The 22,469-nt window shown below is 44.5% G+C and overlaps 1 protein-coding gene and 2 long non-coding RNA genes across 3 annotated transcripts in view; 1 reads left to right on the forward strand and 2 right to left on the reverse strand.

The window, feature by feature from the left end:
• Thada (THADA armadillo repeat containing) overlaps positions 1 to 22,469 on the forward strand; it is a 289,337-nt gene that overhangs the window by 257,735 nt on the left and 9,133 nt on the right. The window lies entirely within an intron of this gene.
• On the reverse strand, positions 12,321 to 17,944 carry LOC116079687. Its single transcript, XR_004114120.1, has 2 exons — positions 14,111 to 17,944; positions 12,321 to 13,220 (listed from the first exon to the last, which is right to left on the reverse strand). It is a non-coding gene; the product is annotated as an uncharacterized LOC116079687 (long non-coding RNA).
• The window catches only part of LOC116079685, a 7,703-nt gene continuing 7,052 nt past the window's right edge, over positions 21,819 to 22,469 (reverse strand). Inside the window, exon 3 of the long non-coding RNA XR_004114118.1 lies at positions 21,819 to 21,945. This is a non-coding gene — a long non-coding RNA (uncharacterized LOC116079685). The remainder of the gene's footprint in view (positions 21,946 to 22,469) is intronic.

Here is a 22,469-nt window from a genome sequence, read left to right on the forward strand (position 1 = left end):
TTTTTTAATTTTGAGAGGGGGCGGTCCTCACTCTGTAGCCCAGACTAGCCTGGAATTACTTCACAGCCCAGGCTGATCTCAAACTCTTGGTAATCATGCTTCAGTCTCCCACTTGCTGTATAGAGTAGAATCTTTGTCTTTGGTCACTGCTTTAATTTTTAGAACCTGGCATCCACTAAAAATCATTGTATAATCAGTTGAATGAATGAATTAATGGGAAAATGTATTGGTCAAAATAGTTCAAACAGTAAGGATTTGGGTTTTTGACACTGACTGCATGTGGGAGAGATGAAAGTAAAGCCCTTTGGTTTCTAAATTGTTAATAAATTGCCATGTGAGTTCAAGACTAGCCTGGTCTACATAGGGAATTCCAGAACAGCCAGGGATAGGAAGGAAGGAAGGAAGTTGGGGCTGGAGAGATGGTTCAATGGTTAAGAAAGAGCACTGGTTGCTTTCCAGAGGTTCTCAGTTCAATTCCCAGCAACCACATGGTGGCTCACAACCATCTCTAATGAGACCCAATGCCCTCTTCTGATGCATCTGAAGACAGCTACAGTGTACTCACATACATAAAACAAGTAAATCTAAAAGGGGAGGGAGTTACCTTAAAGTTAGAAATCCGAGTTCTAGCCAATTGTAAGCTGCATTAGGCCCCACTGCTTCCTAGAAACCCTATTTTAATAAGAAATGGATTGAGCATTTGCTCAGTCTCTACCTCTGACAGATCTAGATTTATTTGCTCTCTTCCTTGTCATTCCCTCCTCAAGGAGGATGAATTTTTTTTTTCTTTAAGATTTATTAGCAGTGGTGGTTCATGCTTTTAATCCCAGTACTCGTAAGACAGAGGCCAGCCTGGTCTACAGAGGGAGTTCCAGGACCATCAGGGCTGCTTGGAGAAACCCTGTCTCAAAAAAACGAAAAAAAAAGGTTTATTTATGAGAATGGAGAGAACAGTCATTGGTTGCTCTTCTAGAGAATGTGGATTCAGCTTCTAGCACCCCCGTAGTGGCTCAACACTGTCTACAACTCCAGAGGATCTGGGCACCATCTTGTGGCCTCTGAGAGTACTGTACACACATGGTGCACAGACATATATGCAGGCAAAACACCCATATAGATACGAATAAAATAAAAAAATTAAAGTTAATATTTATTTATAAATGAGTAATATCCTCTGCAAGAACAGCCAGTGCTTTTAACTACTAAGCCCTCTCTCCAGCACCCCCAGGGTGGAGTTTCATTTATGCCTACACACCCTGGGAAGGTAGAGCTTAGGGACTGAGGACACACATATCCTCCTGGGGACTGCAGTGGCAGCGTTCTGAGTGAGGGACATGTCCTTCAAGTCCCCTGTTTCTGAGCAGATGCAACATACCGTCTCTGCCTCTGAATGTTCCACAGTATCCCTCAGCACTAGCAGGACATTTATGCTTTCCTTCATTTAAGTTCTGAGCAGTAAGTAATGTGTTCAAAGTCCTATGGACCATGAGGACTAGAGACTTAGAGCCAGGACCCTGTGAGGACTAAAGGTTTGCCCTTCAGACCCTCTTCTGAGACAGTGAAAGGAACCCAAGCCAGACTACAGGTCTAGGAATGTGTGACAGCACACGGGACAGTGGAGATTTTCTGGAATGGTTTCTTTATTTCTTTTTGTTTTCTTTGTTTTGGGCTTTCTTGAGATGTTTCTCTTGTAGTCTAGGCTGGCTTCAGGTTCTCTATGTAGCCCAGGATGACTTTGAACTCCTGATCCTCTCCTTTCCACTTTCAGAATGCTAGGATTATAGATAGGTATGTGCCGCCATAACCAAATTCCACTAGCATGTCTGATAGAAGACACTAAAGTTATATGCTAAGAAAGTAGACTGGGGGCCTAGAGCTGAGGCAAGTGAGAGTTATGATAGGACAGTGTCCCTTCCAGGAGGAACAGATGGTCCTCCACCAAAGGCTCCTGTGTTCCTGCCCTCTGGGTCCCTTCCTAGAGGGAGTGGGGTCACATAGGGCTGGAGGGGTCACAGCCTGTGATCTACAGATAGGGATCTAAGAGCTAAAGCAGGTAAATGACCCCGAATCCCACTGTTAGTGGGAAGTATGGCCTGAAACATGAGCCTCATTGAGCTCAGGAATGCACTTCACTCACCTTTCAAACACCTTGATTCTTATGGAGGAAGTAACAGAAATGTAAGTACAACCTCAAAGACCATTGTAGACTCCTGGGACAAATGAGCTGAGCCACAAGAAAAATGCTGCCTGGAAGAGAATTTGATGGAACTCCAGCAGCACTGGGTAGAAGAGCAGAGTGTTCTATGAAGCCATTATCTCCCTCCTTGGGGTGGTACCCCAAGGCTAGCTCTGGGCCTGCTCTATTGCCCTCAGTGTGTTCCTTTCTATTGTCAGAAGGATTGGAATTGTGATCTGCCAGGGAAGGAATGGTCTCTGTTTTCTCATTCATTCTTCAAGTCACAAACATCTTGTCAAGGTAGACCAGAGTCTCTACCCCTTCCCCAAGCCCCCTGTAGGGGATTGTCACACTGAAGCTTCAATGACCACATACCACTTTCCATTTCCTAGCTGTCACTGTTCCCAGGGAGCCTTGTCCCTGACATACACCAGCTGGCTCCCATGCTATACAGGAACTGATGCAAACTACTGTTCACATCTAAATCTAGGAATGGGTTGCAGGGCCCACAAGTACGCTAGCTGAACCTTGTTGCTGGTGTGGTGGGATTGTTTCCATGGCCTCCAACTGACTATGCCCTGAAGAGACAAGCCTCTTTCAAGGAAATGAGAGCCATTTTTGAATCATTTTGCCTCCACTAAAACTGTTCCTGATAGCCATGCTCCCTGGCCCCAGGTAACTGACATCTGTGGGTGGTGATAACCCTTGGTGTAGGGCCTAGGCCATCTGGTGCTGATGCAGCTGGCAGGGTCTCTGTCCCTTTTAGCAGAGGGTGGCTGTGCCTGGTGACTACTCCTTCTCATGGCTCAGCCCCTTTTCCTGGCTTCCCTTCTATGGAAGCCTCCACTTGCCATGCTAGGGTCACATAGGATGCAGAGTTTCCCGGTTCACTAGGGAAAGCAACTTTTGCATGTGTGTTCGTCTGTTTGCAGGTACAGGACTGTCCACAGTTCTTTTTGAGACAGTCTTTTACTAGCAGCATGAGGCTTACTTGATTAGTCCAGACTAGCCACTGAGCCCTAGGATCTGTCTTTCCCTAAGTCCAGTGCCAAGATTACAGGTATGTGCTGCTATGCTCACCTTCACCAGGTGAGTTCTGAACATCAAACTGAGGTCCTCATGTTCGAATAACAAGCACTTTACTGGCTGAGCCATTTCCCAAGCTTTCCCTCTTTGAACCTAAACTGGGTGAGGAAGTGATAGTGAAGGACCTAGGCTTTGGTCTCATTCACTCCTGGTTTGGTTAGATGACTAAGAAAGGAGTTTACTGGTGAGCAACTCTCCCCCAATTCCTACTCAAGGCCTGTACATTGCATGCAGCACTGGTGTGTGTGTCTGTGTTTTGTGTCATTGGCCCCTAGTCTATCCAGCCCCAGATATCTTCTACCAATACAAACTACACACAGTTGTCAAATCCATGCTGTTATAATACTATATAGCCTGAAAGGTTCTGCAAGGCAAATGCTAAGCCCAAGAGTACACCTACTTAGGCCACTAATGAAGCCCTTGTTCTTCAGCATCCTACCATTATCCAAGTAAGAGTGCATGGCACTGTCTGAGACGTGGGAAACCCTCATCCTTCCCACAAAATCCTTTGAATCCTGTTCTGAGAGTTCCTGTTTGGAGTAGGCTAGCTATGCTTCCTTGTTCCACATGACAAGAGCTCTTCAAAGCAGAACCGAATGGAGAGTGGCTGTTACTGTGATTGCTTCAAAGAGGAATTTTATCTGCCCCATGCCGGAAGAACGTTTGTACATTCAGGCAGAGTGCTATGTTGTAAATCTAATGCCTCTCAGGGTCTCTGAGAAGAGCACAGGACAGCAGTTGGGCATGTCTTTGTGTGTGTTCACTGGAGAAGGTCATATCCTAGGAGCTGTGCTTTGGTCAGCTCTGAGACAGCAAGCTTCCAGTGTGTCTAAAGGACAGGAAATCTTCAGTGAGTGTACTGACGGAGCTTGTCAAAATGAATGGGTGTGGTGGCACGTGACTTTAATCCCAGTATCTGGGAGGTAGAGGCAGGCAAATCTTTGAATTTCAGGCCAGCTACATGGTAAGACCCTGCCTTTAAAAGAAACAAAATGAAACTTGTCTTCAGAACCAAAGGCAGAGAACAGGAGGTGAGAATCAAAAACTGACCTTAACAGAGCCTTCTCTTCTCCCTTCGCTGCTCTCTTCTCCTTTGATCTTGCTTCTCCCCCCTCACCCCCCTGCCTCATGACTCCAGAAGGAGTACCCACAGTACCAGAGTAAAAGCAGTGGGGCGTGTGTTGAGAGGGACTCCAGCTTCAAGCATGAGACAGACCACTGGTGTCTGCAGCACAGAAGCCTTGTCCATAGTCGCTTAGACAAGTCAGGAGCTTTTCTCCCTAACTCAGAAGACCCAGCAGGCTTGTGTGCTAGCTCTGTCAGCAAGGGATCCACACCTTATTTCCTACTGCTCTGCATTTTCAGTTGTGCTGTCCCTTTTGTCTTCCAAGATGGTAGATCCAGCCCATGTGCACTGTCTAGTGACTAGGAGGAATGGAAGGCCGCTGTAGGCGTTACATCTACCCCTACATCAACCTTAGCAACCAGGAGCTGCTCATGTTCTGCAGCTCTCAGAAGAGGCCCAAGACTGTTGATTTGAGCCAAGTGGCAACATGCTCAGCTGAAAAGTTCCTCCTCATCATGATAGGGGGTGTACATAGAAGAGAGATGCACACTTCTCACTTCCACCCTCTTGCTCTGACACGCTCTAGTACTGCGGGAGGCTAGCTGCATTCATACCAGCAGCTGGGAGCTCACATGGGTGGTACTGAGGCCCTGGCCTGGGTCATTTAGAACCCTGCTCGTGAGTACTGTGCCATTCAGACAGATTTTACCTCGTTTGCATCCATGTTGATTTTATCATAGTAACTCACATAGCCAAGTGTACAAGAAAAGATAGTCACTATCTTCATAAATGTGAATATGGGCCAGATGGTAGTGACACATGCCTTTAATCCCAGTACTTGGGAGGCAGAGGCAGGTGGATATCTGTGAGTTTGAAGCCAGCCTGGTTTATAGAGCAAGTTCTAGAAATCGTGCCTCAAAGCTGCATAGAAATCCTGTCTCAAAAATTAAAACAATAAAATAAAGTGAATGTGGATCCATGTTACATTTTTAGGCCCCATCCATCACCCAAAATGTAAAAGCTTGCTTAGAAGACAAGCACACCCGCCTTGCAATTACATCACCATATAGTTAGAACTGATGGGAAGAGAAGATAGCACCTAGTAGAGGCTAAAGAATAAAGACATGTCGGAGGGACATGGCAGAGTGACACTGTGGAAGGACCCAAGAATGGGTAGAGTCCCAGGTCCTTTTAGAGTCACCCTGTCTATTCCTACTTCATGTCTGTGGGAGTGTTGTCTTGGCCTGTGCTAAATTAGCCCGTTAGTCTTGGGTTCGTAAGGCCCAGCCAGCTCCTTGGGCCTCCTTTTCCATGTGGCCTTTTGGACATAAGCACTCTAACTTCTTTGGTCACACCCACCTTCGTCAGTTCTGGTGTTTATTGGTCAGGAGTCTCATCTGCTCACCCACACCAGAAGGTTTTCAAGGACAGAGATTTCCAGCACCAGCAAGGTAGCTGGCACGTTATCACCTAGAGTGGCATCAGACTATGCATCATGGAGCCCTAACTTCTGTAGGTCTCTTGGATTGTGGAGAGGCAGGTGGATCTGGACCTCAGGGTGGTCAGGTTTCCTGTGCAGCCCCCCAGTAAACCCAAGGGCTCCTTGTGAGCCATAACGAGCCTTGAAGGCTTAGGTTATGTCAAACTGGGTTGGCCAGGCTTCCCAGGTACTTCAGTCCTGTCAGACTAGAAAGTAAGAGTCCTCAGTGTTACAAGCCTTTGCCACTAGGCCACCATGACATGATTCCTCTGGCCTCTCCAGCCGGGGAAGTGATGGGGAGGCCTGTTTGATAGTCCACACTCTATCTTTATATTTATAAAATCCACACATGAAATCATTGGCTCTGCACTCACAGGGCTCAGGACGGGTCATGCGCAGTGTCACCCTTAGGCTCCAGCCCTCCCTCACCCTTCAGGCGTTATAAGAGACTGATCCAAACATAAGTAGGCTTCTGGCCAAAAATTGGATTTGACTATGAGAAACAGGCAGGTATATTTTTCTGGTGACTCATCTCCTTCCTGTCTATTGTACCTACCAACCTAGAAGAGATCTAGGAATCGCCTGACCTTCCATCTTGGCTACAAGCAGTCCCAGCCTTTCTTTAGCAGGCCTGTCCATAAATCTCGCTTGTTTTTCACCTTTGAAGAAGCCGCTTCTGTCAGGGAGTCCTTACTCACAATGAGGGGAGGAAAAGGCCACTAGTTTCAGACTGCAAGTTCTTTTAACTCCATTTCACAACATCCATTCCCCAGAAGCCACAGATTTTTTCTTTATATGAGTACCCAGTTGGCAGGATGCCCAGTGACACAGCCTGCTAGACTCAAGGCCAGCCATCTAGAGAAAAAAGGGGCTGGTCACAGGGTTTGCCTGGGGCGGGCTGGCTCTTGCCACCGAAAATAGGGAATTAAACTCCCACTGTTTGTATTTTACAGTGGTGGACTTGGTGCATTGGGAGATTTGAACAGATGAGAATATTTAAAATGCAAGGCTTAGTTTAGGATATAACATTTTGGTGAGCTAGAGTGCATCTTAGTTCCCTGCTAAGTCAACTAGAGGAAAGGTAAATTTGAAGCAGGTAGAAAGAGAAAGAAAGAAAGCTGAAACAGGTACAGACTCAGCCAAAGAATGGTCTTCATGATGTCTCTGTTTCTCTCAGTCTCCCACCCCTGACCTCAAACAGGTCCTTTCTTTGTATTTCTAACTGTCTTAGAACCTGTGGTGAGACCAGGCTGGCCTTGAACTCACAGACATCTGACTACCTCTGCCTCCCAAGTACTGGAATTAAAGGCATGCACCACCATGGCCAGCCACTCTTTCTGTCTCTTGAGGAGTTTGTGCTTGTGATGACCAGAGTTTGACATTGATTGTCTTCCTCAATCATACCCCTCCTTATTTAAACAAAGTTCCCAATTCAGCTATACTGGCTCACCACAGGAAGTCTCTTATTTGTCTCAGCTCTGGGATTACAGGTAAATGCCACTATGCCCAGCTTTTTACCTGGGTCCCAGGGATCCAAGCTACGTTCTCATGCTTGAATGAAGCACTTTACCAACTGAATAGTATTCCTAGAGCCCACACCTTGACTTTCCAACCTCTCTAGATTGGAAGGAGGAAGATACAGCGTAAAGCTTCTTCTCATGCAGTAGAAAGAATGTGCCACGACCCTAAAAAGATGCTCTGGATTTAGTGTGGTGGAGAATGCTTGTAATCCCGGCACTTGTCAAGTAGAGGTATGGGGATCAGGTCAGGGTCATCTTCTGCCACATAGGGAGTTCAAGATCAGCTGTGTCTCAAAAACAATGGTGGAGGTGATCTTGGAAAAAATAAATGTTCATCAGATTTGTTAAGCCTTTAAAATGTTTTAAAAAGTGTGTGTGTGTGTGTGTGTGTGTGTGTGTGTGTGTGTGTATCCATGGAAATGAGAAAGGGTATCAGACCCCTTGGACTCTAAGGTTAGAGGGTTGGTTTTTGTTATTGAGGATTGAGCCTAGGGCCCTGTGTATTCTTGGTGACGCCTCTACCACTGAGCTACATCCCAGGATTCTTTTTTTTTTTTTTTTTAAGATTTATTTATTATTATAAATGAGTGCAGTGTAGCTGTCTTCAGACACTCCAGAAGAGGGCATCAGATCTCATTATGGATGGTTGTGAGCCACCATGTGGTTGCTGGGATCTGAACTCATGACCTTCAGAAGAGCAGTCAGTACTCTTACCCACTGAGCCATCTGTCAGCCCCCCAGTATTCTTTTAACTTTTTATTTTGAGACAAGTTCTCATTGCAGTTGAACTCACTGTGAAGCAAACAAGCCTTAAACTAGCAGTCCCCTGCCTCTGCTGCTTGAACACCTTAGATTATAGGCATGGACCATCAGATACAGTTTGGTTTCAGTTTGGGTTTTTGTTTTTGTTTTTGTTTTTTTAAGGCAAAATCTGATACCACATTTGGTAATCCTGATATCTGCATGTAATAGACACATCAAACAGTGATTCACAGTGAGGCAGCCAGAGCTGACTGGCCCCTCTCTTATCAGAAGGAACCCAAACTTTTTTTCCTTTGCTTTACTAGTCTGGCATACCATATTTCCTTACCAGGTTACTGCTTAGACCAACGTGGCTGTTAGAAGCATTAATCATGCCAGACTCATTGCACATGAGAAGAAAACATCAGACAGCATGTACCTTTCCCTATTTAAGGATTCTCCCAGAGTTCAGTGGCATATTTCACTTACTTCATCAGCTACCACTTAATAGCATGACCATACTTAACTACAAGGTATGCAAAGAAATGGGCTGGATATATTACCTAGAGTTAATCTTTCTACAGGGAACATATGTACACATGTACCTTTCTGTCATTTTGATACAAGAGATGCTCCTTAAATAACACAATCTCTGGAAATAAAGAGAAATACTGGCCAGTGGTGGCACACCTTTCATCCCAGCACTTGGGAGACAGATCTCTGAGTTCAAGGCCAGCTTGGTGTACAGAGCAAATTCCAGGATAGCCAAGGCTACATAGTGAAACCCTGAAAAATTTGTCTCAGAAAAACAAAGAAAGAAAAAAGAAATAAAGGGTTGCTTAGGACAGTTCCAGGTAAGTAGCAACAGGAAGAAGAGATTGTGTTTCAAATGATAGAAATAAGGTGCTGATCTCGCTCTGTCTTCACAGATCACAGACTGATATATTGCCCTACAAAGAAAACCTTTAACAAGTTTACAGTGTGTAAAGAAAGAGAGTAGTAGGGCTGGAGAGATGGCCCAGTGGTTAAGAGTACAAGCTGTTGTTCTAAAAGACCTGAGTTCTAGTCTCAGCACCGTCATCAAGGAGCCCAGGAACACAGCTAGTGCGTAGACATACATATACACAAGCAAAACACCCACACACATAAAACAATAAAATAAATTTTTAAAGGAGAAAGTAGGCTTAGAGGAGTAGGTGGCTCAGTGGTAGAGCACTGCAAGACTCTAGCACCAGAAGAAATACAAAGGAAAGACTAACATGAACAAGCCTCATAGAGAATACACACTTGTAGAATAAAGCACACTGACATCTCAGTTTCAGAATTATGTTGCTCATTTAAGATGGAAGCAATCCCTGCAAGTACATTATAAAATATGAGGTGTATCCCTTTATAAGTACCTTCAAGAGAAGTTGACTAAGAGGAGACACCACTATGGTTTGTTCAAGGGTCCCAGTGGTAAGCAGAGCCTAAAAGCTGCAAGGTTACAGGGATCACCCTGACTCAGCCTGAGCTTTCAATTGCTAAAGTGTGGGCTGTGACAATGGACACAGATAGTCCTGACCTCAGCAGATGAGCTGCTGCGAGCAGCTCTAAGATCTCCAGTATCTCTGGAGATCTTGTTACTGCTTTGTTTTAATTTTTATTATGTTTATTTTGTGTGTGCATATGTGTGCATATGTGCAAGTGGGACACACTCAAAGAGCTCAGAGGACAACCTGACAGCATCTGTTGTCTCCTTCCACCCTGTGGGTCCCAGCAACCAAACTCAAGTTGTCAGCCCTTGTTTTGCTTTTTGTTTTAAGATGTATTGTGTGTGTTATGGGTATTTTGCTGTATGTGTTTAAGTCTGCTGCATTGCATGCCTAGTCCCTATAGAGCCAGAAGAGATGTTAGGGCCCCTGGAACTAAATTACAGACAGTGTCCACTCTAAGCAGTCACAGGACATTTACACCATTTATACTCTAGGTTTCAATTTACAGAATTAGGGTTTTCTGCACTACCTTCTGAGGAAATTGCAAGTAAACATAAGAGACAGAAGTATGTTTAGTAGCAGGGTATTATTGCCTGGCACACCTGAAGTCCTGGGCCCATTCCCCACACCTAAAATCAATAAAGAGCTTAAGTGTAGCAAAATACCACTCAGGTATCTAAGAAAATCTGCTAAATATACCATTATTCCAACAACAAAAGAAAAATTAGGGGCTGGCTCAGCAAGTACAGTGCTTGCTACTTAAACCTGAGGATCTGAGTTTCAGATCCCAAGAACCCAAATTCTGGGCACAGTGGTGAGCTAGTACACATCTGTAGCCTCAGAGCTCATACAGTGAGGTGGAAAGCAGAGACAGGTGGATCTCCAAAAATTCATGGCCTGCTAGCCTGACGTCCATAGTGGCAGGCAACAAGGACCCCGTGTTAAACAGTGGATGGAAGGATAGCACCCAGTGATCTCTGACTTCCACACATAGGGTATGAGCCATGCCATGCAAGCATACACACAAAATTAAAGACTCCTTTGAGGCCCAAATAGTTGAAAACACTATCAGCACTGAACTAGATGAGCAGGCACAGTATGGGAGCCTGTAGTCCTAACTATTGGGAGGTTCAGCTGAAATATTACTTGCATCCAGTAGTTTGAAGCCAATCTGGGCAACATGGTAGGACCCCATCTCCAACAACAAGGTTTAAATATGTGAAGCTCTTCTTAGAGGAAACACTTGTGATGTGTGTTATTCAGAATATACAAAGATGTCATCTTTTTAAAAATCAGTAAATGAAAATGATAGAAAAAGACTCATCAAGGGATTGGGGAAATAGCTCAGTCAAGTAGTAGCATGTTTGTTTGCTGTGCAAGTGTGAGAGCCTGAGTTCTGATCCCCAGAACTGTGCTAAGAAGCCAGGCATGGCAGTACCCACCTATAATCCCAGCACTGGAGAAGTGGAGACAGAAGAATGCCAGGGGCTTTCAGGCCAATCAGTGAGCACCAGGCTCACTGAGAGACTAGAGATTCTGTCTCAAAATATAAAGTGGAGCTGTCAGGGTCTCAGCAGGTGAAGGTCCTTGCCACTAAGCTTAACTCCCTGAGTTTGATCCTTGAGACACACATTATAGAAGGAAAGCATTCCCTCCTTTAAGTTGTCCTCTGATCTCCACACATGCACAACAGATGTACATGCCACATACATACATATATAGATGCACATATACATATATACATGCACACATACATGTAATATTAAAAAAATAAGTCAGGTAGAGAGCAATACAAGACATCTGACATCAGCCTCTGCCTCTATACATACATACATCCTCTAACAGAAAGACTATAAAACCAATCTCCTTGTAGAAGAACTAGATGTGAACAGTACAAATGAAAGAAAAGAACCAGGGCTAGTGAGATGGCTCAGTAGGTAAGAGCATCAGCTGCTCTTCCAAAGGTCATGAGTTCAAATCCCAGCAACCATATGGTGGCTCACAACCACCCGTAAGGAGATCTGACGCCCTCTTCTGGTGCGTCTGAAGACAGCAACACTGTACTTATTATATGATAAATAAATCTTAAAAAAAAAAGAAAGAAAAGAACCCCGCTAATAACAATGCCAACTAGGACAACAGCACTGTGCCATTCCCTGTATGTTGATACAGAGTGAAAGACTGCACTCTCTCAGAAGCACAGTCAGACCTAGGGGAACTGAAAATGCTCACATTTCTAGAGGCAATTCAGTGGTATTTCTGGAAATTTATAGTATATATACCAAGTGAGCTGGGACTCAAACATTTAGGAATATCCCTATAGAAATAGAGTTTTACACATATATACAAGGGTATATCTATGAGTTTATGCTTTTTAACACTGTTTTGTTTAGATAAAGCAACTCAAGAATACATCAAAGAATTACATAAATTGTAATCCCTTCATTGAAGGCCAAAAAAAAGTGATGGAGTGGGCCCATATGAACTACCATGTAAAGGTACCATGATATGCTGCTGCTTGGGACAGGAACAGAACATGCTGGGCATTGTGCTGCCTGCCTGTGATCCTGACACTCAAAGGAGTAGGAGCCAGTGAGGTAGCTCATTGGTAAACATTGCATTTGCCAGCAAGCTTGACAAGCTGAATTTCATCCCAGGCCCCCACATGGTAGAAGGACAGAACAGATTCTTACAAGTTTCCTCTGACTTCCACACACATGCATGGAGCACATGCACACATCCTCATACACACATCCACATATGCTCACAAGAGAAATGTAATTCTTTTTTTTTTTAATTTAAAAAAAAGAAGATGAAAAGAGAGTTGGAAGTCAAAATCTAAAATGATTCTAGTTTAAGCTATGATAATAGTTATCAGTATGTATTTTGTACATGTACAAAGCTATACTATACATTCCCATCCCCTCTGTGTGAAGGAGTACAAATGTGCGGGTGTGTAGTCATCATGGGAGTAACCAGTTGGAACCAGTCGTGAGGTGTGACCTTGCCAGGTTTCCCTTGCCAGCAGCCATGAATGAAGACTCGCTGGACTTTAGGATTCATGGACTCCACATATCAAGTCTCTGTTTTAGTCTCAAGCCAGCCTCTTTTGGCCCCTTAACAAACTTCAGTGACCCCTGTCACCATCATGTGAGTCCTCAGCAAGTGCAGGGTGAACTTGTCATAAGTAACTGAAAACAGCCTCCTCGGTTTTCTGAACTGCTGAAAGCAGCTTAGTCATTCTACTCAGAAAGCTGCGTGGTAGCTAAACTGAACTTAAAATTCCTTTTTTAACTCTCTAGAACTTAGGAACAATGTTTTGTTTTAGCGTTGAGGGTTCTGTTATGCTCCCACAACCTTATTTCCTACCATGGAACCTCCGAAACCTGGAAGCTTCCATGGGCCATGTCCCCTAGAGTCTAGCAGGAGGCTAGCAGAGCTATGTTTTAGTTTCTGTAGCCCCTGGTGAGGGTTGGGGACAGAATAGTCTCAGCTGAAGAGAAGTCTCAGTCTTCAGAGACCAAGAGCCACTGATTTCTCCACAGCTTAGTAAAATGTCTTAGCAAGACACTCTGCTCACTCATAAAGTTCATCACCCCTGACCCTTAGTGTGAAGACTGCCCTGGTCACTGTGACAGTCATCCAGAGTGTTGGAGTCTTTCGTGGATTATCAGACCTAGTGAATAAAAATAGAAACACACAGTTCAATTTGAAAATCACGTGAGTGAAAAACGAGTGTACAGTCTCGTTTACCTAAAATTCAAATGGAGCTGTGTCTTGTCCTGTACCCAGCACCCCTTCTCTCTGGAAGCTTCCAAGGCAGCAGGGAGCATTGTCAGGGTGCTGCCAGGCCCCACCCCTGCTTTTCCCCCACTCACCTCTCCTTTTTCTTCATTTTGTTCTCACTCCCAATTAAAATATACATATGTGCATGTTGGATATAATCACTAGATAAGGTTTTGTGTTAACAAGGGAATCTAACTTTTTGAGAGCATGTTGGCTTTTTTTTTTTTTTTTTTTTTTTTTTTTTTTTTTTTTTTTGATAAGTGGCCTTCAATTCATTTTTAGCCATGTGAGTCATTGATCTTCACCTTGAGTAGGAAGGAAGACTCCTTATCCAGAGTGAGCTCATGTGAATCCTCCTAGAACAGAAGCCACTGGGGAAGGTCGGAGTGAATGAGACTGTAAGGGAGGAGGGGAGTGCCCTAGACTATAGTGGTGTGGGGGAGATTCCCACTAAGTTGGCCTGGTCAGAGAAGAAGCCTTAGTCTCCTCCAGCTGACCAGAGACATCTTGTCTTGCTGGTTATGACAGGTCCCTCATAGCCTTCTGCTTTCATGTTCTGGCTCCTTCCAAAAACCAGATAGTCCACTCTGGACAATCCTCTGACCTCCCCTGCATTAGGATCTGCTGGCTTCCATTGACTACGTTGGACTCTGCTGTCTCTGCATCTCTCCATCCCTCTTACCCAGCAGCATAGAGCTGTCTCCTCCCTCCAGAGAAGTGTTTCCCATCTGGAAAGGAGAGTTTTGCAGAGTGGTACTGTCTTAGAGATAGGATACTGACCTGAAGTCAGAAGTCACTTCCCTTCTGACCTAGTTGGCACCATTCTGTGGTATCAGTTTCAGCATCTGTAAGATGGGGTGGTTCTACATCTTACAGAACATCTGCATTAAAACACAAATACAAAACAAGCATTAAAACACAAACAGGGTTCCATCTCCAATCCAAGTGCTAGATAGTATCTGTTAATGCTGAAAGATCAAAGGCTTTTCTGTTTGTTGTAAACTCCTGTTTATTCGCTAAATTGGAGGTCCTTACATGAATTTCGGAGGTCTCTTTTTCTCTGTTGTGGATTTAGGGACTTCTGGATGTTGATTCCTGTCTCTTTCAGGCAGGAAAGAGTTGAAGGGGCTGAAGACTAGGTCTGCCCTTCAGTTCCTGCTATATTTCAGAAGTGACTTGATGTTTATGATGACGCCCAGGTGTCTTTTTGACTCTAAAGGAGGCACTGGGGTGAATCTGAGTGCCATTCTTGCCAAACAGCCACTTACCCAGAGACTCTGACAGCAGTTCTCTTGCCTTTGATGGGAATGAAATGACCACCTGACTCGGAAGCCCGAGGCTTTCTGCTGAACGAAGTCCTCCTACACAGCTGGTTGGTGTTCCACTTCACTGGAAACTGAGAATGAGGTTGAAAATTCAAGGTACCTATTGTGTGTGGAAATCTGAAGGTGAGAGGCCACAGCATTCTAGCTCCCATACTGGACTCATTTGGACATCCTCTTGATTACAGGGTCTCAGCATGGCAAATGGAAGCAGAGCCTCCTCTTGTGCTCATGGTCTAAGTGAGAGAAGCTCTTGGTCACCTTACACTTAGCACTTATGTTTAGCTCTGACCCATGTCTCCAGAGTGCCAGCATTGAGCAGCAGCCACACCTGTGAAAATTCATGTTGGGGGTGGTAGGCAGATTGGGATCAAAGCCTCCTGTAGTACAGGAATTTCTCAGCAGCTGTAGTCCCTTCATAATTATGGTTTGGAGCTTTGCCAGGAATCAAAACCATTTAGAATGCCATATTTAACAATAAACACTGTTCTGTATTCATAATGTCCCTGTGCAGAGCAAATAGGCACCTCAAACAAAGGTAGAATATTTATATGTGTATATAAAATAACCTGTTCCTACGTTAAACTTAACATGTTTTCAGAGAGGAATGTGGCACTTCTCCCTGCACAGTGCCTAGTTTATGAGTGAGTAGGAGAAAGGCCACACACTCTGCTCCTTCTCCTTCCTCTCTGGCCTTAGTAGTAGTTGTAGTAATAGTAGTTGTTGTAGTAGCAGCAGTAGTATGCTTTTGTTTGAAAAATCTACCACTATTCTAGGCAAAGCAGTGTGCTAACTGCGGAAATCTTTTGTGGTGTGTTGCTGTTGACATGGGAAGCCAGAATTAGTGAAAGGATGGAGAGAGCAAGTCTCGGTCCTGAGGACTGAGGAGGAAGGAATGTGTGCTAGAAGCCCTGGTCTCTGGAACCTGGGATCCTGGTTTGTATAGAATTTTCTGGACAAACCTTTTTCATCGGAGGAAGGTAGAGAGGAGGGGCTCTTCAGAGGAGAGGATGTTAGAGCTGAAACTGGACAGATGAGCAGCAGAAGGCTGGTTGATCACAGTTTGTTGGTACACCAGAGAACAGAGAGCAGACTGGAAGTGGGGTAGGCCTGCCCCTGTAAGGGACTTCCAGTAAGGCTTCTTGTCCTAAAATTTCCATAATTCCTCCATGCAGCACCAACCACAGGGGACCACGTGTTAAAATACACAAGCCTATGAGGGTCAGTATGGACTCTAATCCTCCGTAACCATAAACCAGAGCAAACTCTTCCTTCTGGTGTTATATCACAGCAAGACGGAAGTAAGGCAGAAGCTAGCCTCAGAGAACTCGGTCATGGCTGTGAAGACCCTGGCCATGTTTTTTTTAGAGGGATGGGTAAGATTTTGGAACTGTAAACTAGAAAAGCATTGAAAGCTGTCCTAAGAGGCCAGTCTACTAGTAGTGCTGAGCATGGTGCAGAGGTCCAGCTGATAAGATTTTAGGAGAGAACATGTCTTTATTGGAAACTAGACTAGTGGCAAAGAATCTGGTTGCTTTCTGCCCATGTACTAATTTCCTTGATGGAGAGAAATCTCAGGACAGGAAATTTCTACATGTTGAGTCAGTGGTGGGCCTACCACTGATGACTCTTAACTCAGGTCTAGGTTAAGAAGGTAAGTGGGACAGGAGAAAATGCAAAATGCAGTCAGTCTGCAGAGGAAAAAGCACAGGAGCTTAAAGGCAGAGTAAAACTGTGCTGAAAGACAGTGTGGTTGCTAAAACTAAGTAAGAGGAGGCCTCCCTGCCCTATTTGAACAATAAGAAAGGTTCCCCAAGGGCAAGACCCCACCCAGCATTCAACTTACAGTGGAATCCAGTAGGTTTTCTGCTTTTACAAAGTGCCTGTAAACTTACTAGCTTACTGCTGGTGTGATTGGAGGAGGTAAAAGGTCATCCCAAGAGGCTAGACGGACATGTCCGTGTTGTCCATGTGTTCCTGTCTTTGGAGGCTTGTAAGATGCAAGAATGAGGGAGTTGTGCATTCTTCCTTGGTGGTTTCCAGAGCCACTGAGGCCTATGTGTAGCAGGACTGGAGTCCCTGCAAGGCCGTGAGAGGACACTGCATAACGCTATCAAAGTGAAGCCTGGGTTGCAGTGGAGACAAGATCTTGAAGATGCCAGAGCTGTGAGAGCTACATATGGGGATGGAACCAGCCCAAGAGAAAGATATATGTTCCGGGCAGCAAAGGTGGAGAGGTGAAACCATCTAGCCCCTTTGAAACCAAAGCCCCAGATACCAAACATGAAGCTGCAAATTTTGGTGTCTGCCCTGCTGGGTTTTAGTCTTGCTTAAGCCTAGTTTTTCCTCCCTCTGCCCCATTTCCTCCATTTTCAAATGGGAATGTATATTCTGTACCATTCTATGTTAGGATTACATAAGTTGTGTTTTAATTTTACTGTGGTTAGAGTCAAGAAATTATCTTGAGACTTAAGAGAGACTTTGAACTTTAAAATAGTATTAAAGCTGTTAAAGGCTTTGGGGACTTTTAAAGTTGGTCTAAAATAATTTTACATCATGAGATGGTCTCAAGCCTATGGGGGCAAGAAGCCATATATGGTGGTGTGAAATAAATTTATAGATTTAAATATTTCTCTACCATAGGCTCCTGCATGGTCCCAGTTGGTAGTGCTGTTTGGGGAAGTTATAGAGCTTTTAGAACAGGAAGTGCATTACTGGTGTGGGCTTTGCCCCTATGGGCTAGCCTCGTCCCACTGCCACTTCTCTTTCTCCATTTCCTGATGTACCAGCAAAATATGATCCACCAGCCTCCTGTTCTGGCCACCTGCTGCCATGCCCTACTGTTGTGGACTTGAAGCCTTTGGGCCCATAAACAAAAATAACCCAGCCACCATAGTAGCTCTAATTCTGGAAGCAAAGCATCCATCCACACACCATAATGGTCACTAGGAGCACAGAGATACCACAGTGGTTACTGGGAGCACAGGAAGTGGAGGTAGAAAATATCGGAGTTGAGGAGGTAAGGGATGGTGAGAGCAAACACCAGCAAGGACACCTTTCTGGATGTTAAAGACACTGATGCATATGTCTAAACCTACAGAGGAAGGTTGGGTCTGCTGGTCAGGTTCACAAGAGTCGAGCTTAGGGTAGATTGCAAAGGGAGAGGGGTTGTCTGAAGATGGCCAAAGGAGAATGCCAGGGTATCCAATCAGAGTCCAAAAGAAGATACACATGCAGGCAAAACACTCATACATATAAAATTAAAAAATAAATCTGGGGCTAGAGAGATGGCTTAAGGGTTAAGAGTTCTGGCTGCTGTTCCAGAGGTCCTGAGTTCAATTCCCAGCAACTACATGGTAGCTCACAACCATCTGTAATGGAATCTGATTTCCTCTTTGGGTGTGTCTGAAGACAGATCAGTCATATACATATAAATTAAATAAATAAATCTAAAATGATTTTGATTAAACATTTTTTAAAATTTTCTTTATTATTAAGGGTAGAGAGTGCTCTTCCATAGCCTATATGTGGAGTGGAGAGGACAATCCGTATGTGGGATCTAGGGATCAAACTCAGGTTGTCAAGCTTAAAGCAAGCATCTCTATCCACTGAGCTATCTCACCAGCCCAAAATTAACCAATTGAGAGTACACAGTTGGGTGACATTTCATACATTTGCAGTATTCTACAGTCATCACTGCTGTCTGATTCCAGAACATTCCTATCACTCTTCTGAGAGGGAAAAACAAAAACAAAAACAAAACAAAAAACAGCCGTTAAGCAGCCCCTGAAGGCCAGCAGTGCTTCCTGTCTCCATGAATCTGCCCTCTTTAGACACTTCATATAACTGACCCATAGAATATGACTTGTGCTTGGCTTTAGTCATAATGCTTATATAAGGAATATCCATCTTGTAGCCTGAATCAAGCACTTTCTTTTTGGGTCTAAGTGGTATTCCATTGTATAGCTCTGCCATATTTTGTTTATGCCATTCATCTGTTAATGAATAGACACTGGGTTGGTAAGAGTGTTTCTTTGATTGTCCCTGTACACATTGTTAAGTCCCAGGTCTCTGAGTATGTACTTGAGAGTGGAGTGGAGGTCATATGGCAGTTATATGTTATATGTTTTAATTACTGCAAGATACTGGATGTCTTTTTCCATGGACATTCTCCCCAAGTCAGCTCTGACCAAGCACAGCAGACACTACCGCTCTGCACCCCTAAACACTGCAAGTCAACACACTGTCCTGTTAGAGCTAGGAAAAACCCTAAAGAAGAAAGGCAAGCTACAAAATCTCCTTAAATGAAAAAGAGCTCCAAAGAGATGACAGTAAGCAAAGACAAGGCAGAGGCAGGAAGCAGCATGGTGAAATGCTGTGAGAGATCTGGAGAAGGGTTGACTACGACAGAGGAGCTGAACTGAGCAGCAGACAGGCTTTTATAGCAAAAGCAGCCACTGAGGCTTATGGAGGCACAATTTGGACAGGGCTGCTTTTGTTTGTAGGATGGTTTAGGTTGGGTTTGAGATTGGTTGGTTGGTTGGTTGGTTGGTTGGTTCTTGAGACAGTCTCATGTAGCCCTAGTTGGCCCTGAACTCCTAGTCCCCCTTCCTCAGTCTCACAAGTGCCAAGATGACAGGTTTGGGCCAGCATGCCCTACTAGATCAGGGCTACTTTGACAGGAAAGGGAATAGCTTTGAATCAAGGAGGATGATATAGAAACCAGGAGGCTGTGAGGATCCAGCATTGTTCCTGGAGCAAGAGGAGCAAGGAAGAGCAAAGCCACCTCGGTGGGACAAAGCTGGGGCAAGTCTGCAGGGGCCACAGGGCCTTCATTGTGGAAACACACAGGCCAGGGCAAAAGATGACTCCATTGCAGGACAAACCAAAGCACAGTAGAGGTGAAGGCTTTGGAGAGTCCCAGAGAGCCCCAGAGCACCCCAGAGCATAGCACCTGTAGAGCCAAGCAGTCCTGAATGCCAAGACAGGAGGGCTGTGGGCAGGCCAGGCTGCCCCTTCCAAAGTGAGGATTAGACATACAGTGGTTGGCCTTCTCCCTCCTTCAAGCCTACACACATTCCAAAATAACATCTATGAGTTCCCCCTCATCAGTGACCTAGAGGACACTGTGACTTTGTCAAAAAAACAAATTTAATCTGAATTATACTAACATGGATTACTTTTTACATAATTTTTAAAAATGACTCTCATCATAACTCCAGTTTAACTCCTAGATCAGTTTTCTGTAGAGGACACGAATGAGACCAAGTCTCATGGTTTCCCTCATGGTCTTGGGTAGCAACTCCTTGTGTATAAACTCAGTAAGGGAAAAATCTTATCTTTGTCAGAATTTGTAGTCAAGGAAAGATTTTTCCCGCTCCCAGCTGCAGACTGTCTGACTTATTTTATGTTCTTTTCCACCAAGTCTCAGCCCTGTGTTCATACTACTATGATTAGCTTTCATTGTCACTACTGAAATAACTGTGAGAAACAACCTGCTTCTTTCCAAGACAATGATAGGAAGAAGGGGTACTTTTCACTGACGCAAGGCCTGAACCCTTCTTACTCTAAATCCATCCTTAAAGCGGGGTGTGATTAATGTACACCCATAACACCAAGTCTTAGGCAGCTAAGGCCAGAGCACCAAGCAGTAAGCCTTGAGAACATTTAGTTAGGTCTCAGTCACGGTGGAAGGAAAGAGCTGCAAACTGTCCCCTCACTGATATACACACCACCTCCACCACACCACACCCACATGTACATATGTGCATGTATCCTGAACCTTTTGGCCCTTCTTTCTGCTCAGCTGGCCTTACTGTTGCCCTCCTCTGAACTGGTATTTCTTTCATGCCTTGTTCCTTACTTCTCTTGCCTCTCTTAGGAGTTCTTCAAACTCAGCTCCCCATTTCCAGCAACCTAGGGCCATGTCAGCAGATAGACACCAGGCTTTAGGGAGGGAGACTGTGTTTTCAGGGCAGCTGCCAGTATTAAAAGGGGGCTGTAGCATAAATTCAGTTTCAAGATAGAAAACTCCTAGGGCAGAGACTGTGGCTTTGTGGTGGGTCACTTGGCCAGCATCTACAAGTTCCATCTCAAACTCGAAGCAGTGATTTCCAGAGACCGAATCATAGGTACTTAACATTTCAAACTGTGTTTCTGAATCCTTTTATTACATTTATTTCCTGTATGTGAGTATGTGTGTGCCTGTGTGACAGTCAAGGAGGCAAGGCAATGACACTGGAGGCTAGAGAGGCTTTGCAAATTCTTAGAAGACATTTAGTCTTTTTTTTAAGATTTATTTTTATTTATTTTATGTGTATGAGTACACTGTAGCTATACAGATGGCCGTGAACTATCATGTATGTGGCTGCTGGGAATTGAATTCAGGACCTCTGCTGGCCCCGCTTGCTCCGCCCCCACTTGCTCCAGTGTAATTCACTGTTGGTGTCTTCAGATACACCAGAAGAGGGCGTCAGATCTCATTACGGATGGTTGTGAGCCACCATGTGGTTGCTGGGATTTGAACTCAGGACCTTTGGAAGAGCAGTCAGTGTTCTTACCCACTGAGCCATCTCGCCAGCCCCAAGACATTTAGTCTTAAGAGCTCAGACTGAGAAGAAAGGCCTTCTAAGAGAGCAAGTTACCTGTGAAATCAGCTAAGCTAAGGAACACTGAAGGAAACTTCACTGAAGGTAAAGAGAACACTGAGGGAAAGAAACATCTCAGTGGATCTGTTGAGTGAGAGATGTAGGCTGTGTGTGAAAATCCATTGAGCTCTGACCTGGCCAGGGAAGAGGCAGCCAATGAAAAGGGAGCTCAAGTCTTCCTGGTACCCCAATGGCTTCCCAGTGTGTAGGCCCTAGCTTGCCCTTCTTGGCTCATGAGGTTGGGGTCAGATTGCCATTCCAGGGAAATCACTTTTGGAAGACTAGAATAACACAAGCCATCTACCATCCTCAGAGCTGCAGGCATGGGACCCTTGGGTACTCATCAGAAAGAAGCCACCAGGGAGCAGGCCTAGTGACCAGAGCCTGTGTAGGTGATGGTCACTTGAAGGACAGCTGAACTGATTCAAGCCAGAGGACTGCCGTGTATAGAACACTAAGTGCAGGCCCAAGTATTCTGAGATGGGCTCAGCCCTCTACTTACCAAGGCCATCTCTCCAGCCCAGCTGCATCCATTTCTTTACATTGAGAGGCACTCTGGAGGCAGAGGCAGATGGATCTCTATGAGTTCAGGGCCATCCTGTTGTACATGGCAAGTTCCAGGTCAGGCAGCACAGTGAAGTCCCATCTCAAAAATAAAGAATAAAATTAAATAAAGAAGAATAAGGAAAGAAATTAAATTAAAGGGTAAATGCACTTACTCAGATGTTTGAAATGAATTTGTCTTTTCTAAATTATTGTTATTTCAACATTTAAAGGGTTTCCAGGGAGCTAGCTAGAGAAGTGACTCAATGGTTAAAAAGCACATGCAGCTTTTCCAGAAGACTGGAGTTCAGATCTCAACATGCTGGGCCCCTCACAGCTAACTGCCTACAACTGAAATTCCAGGAGATCCAACACCTTATTCTGGCCACCAAGGGCACCTGAAAGCATATATATGGACACACACACATGCACACACAAACACACTCACACTTACACAAATATACATTCACACACTTATACATAAATAATAGTAAATCTTTTAAAAAATCATTTTTAAAATAATCTATTCTTTAAAATGAAATTAAAGGAACAAGAATATTATAAGCCATACCTATAGATATGGAGACAGAAAAATCATGAGACTGGGGCCATTTTATCTATGGAATG

The sequence above is a fragment of the Mastomys coucha genome, unplaced genomic scaffold (genome assembly GCF_008632895.1).
Source record: "Mastomys coucha isolate ucsf_1 unplaced genomic scaffold, UCSF_Mcou_1 pScaffold6, whole genome shotgun sequence".
NCBI lineage: Eukaryota > Metazoa > Chordata > Mammalia > Rodentia > Muridae > Mastomys > Mastomys coucha.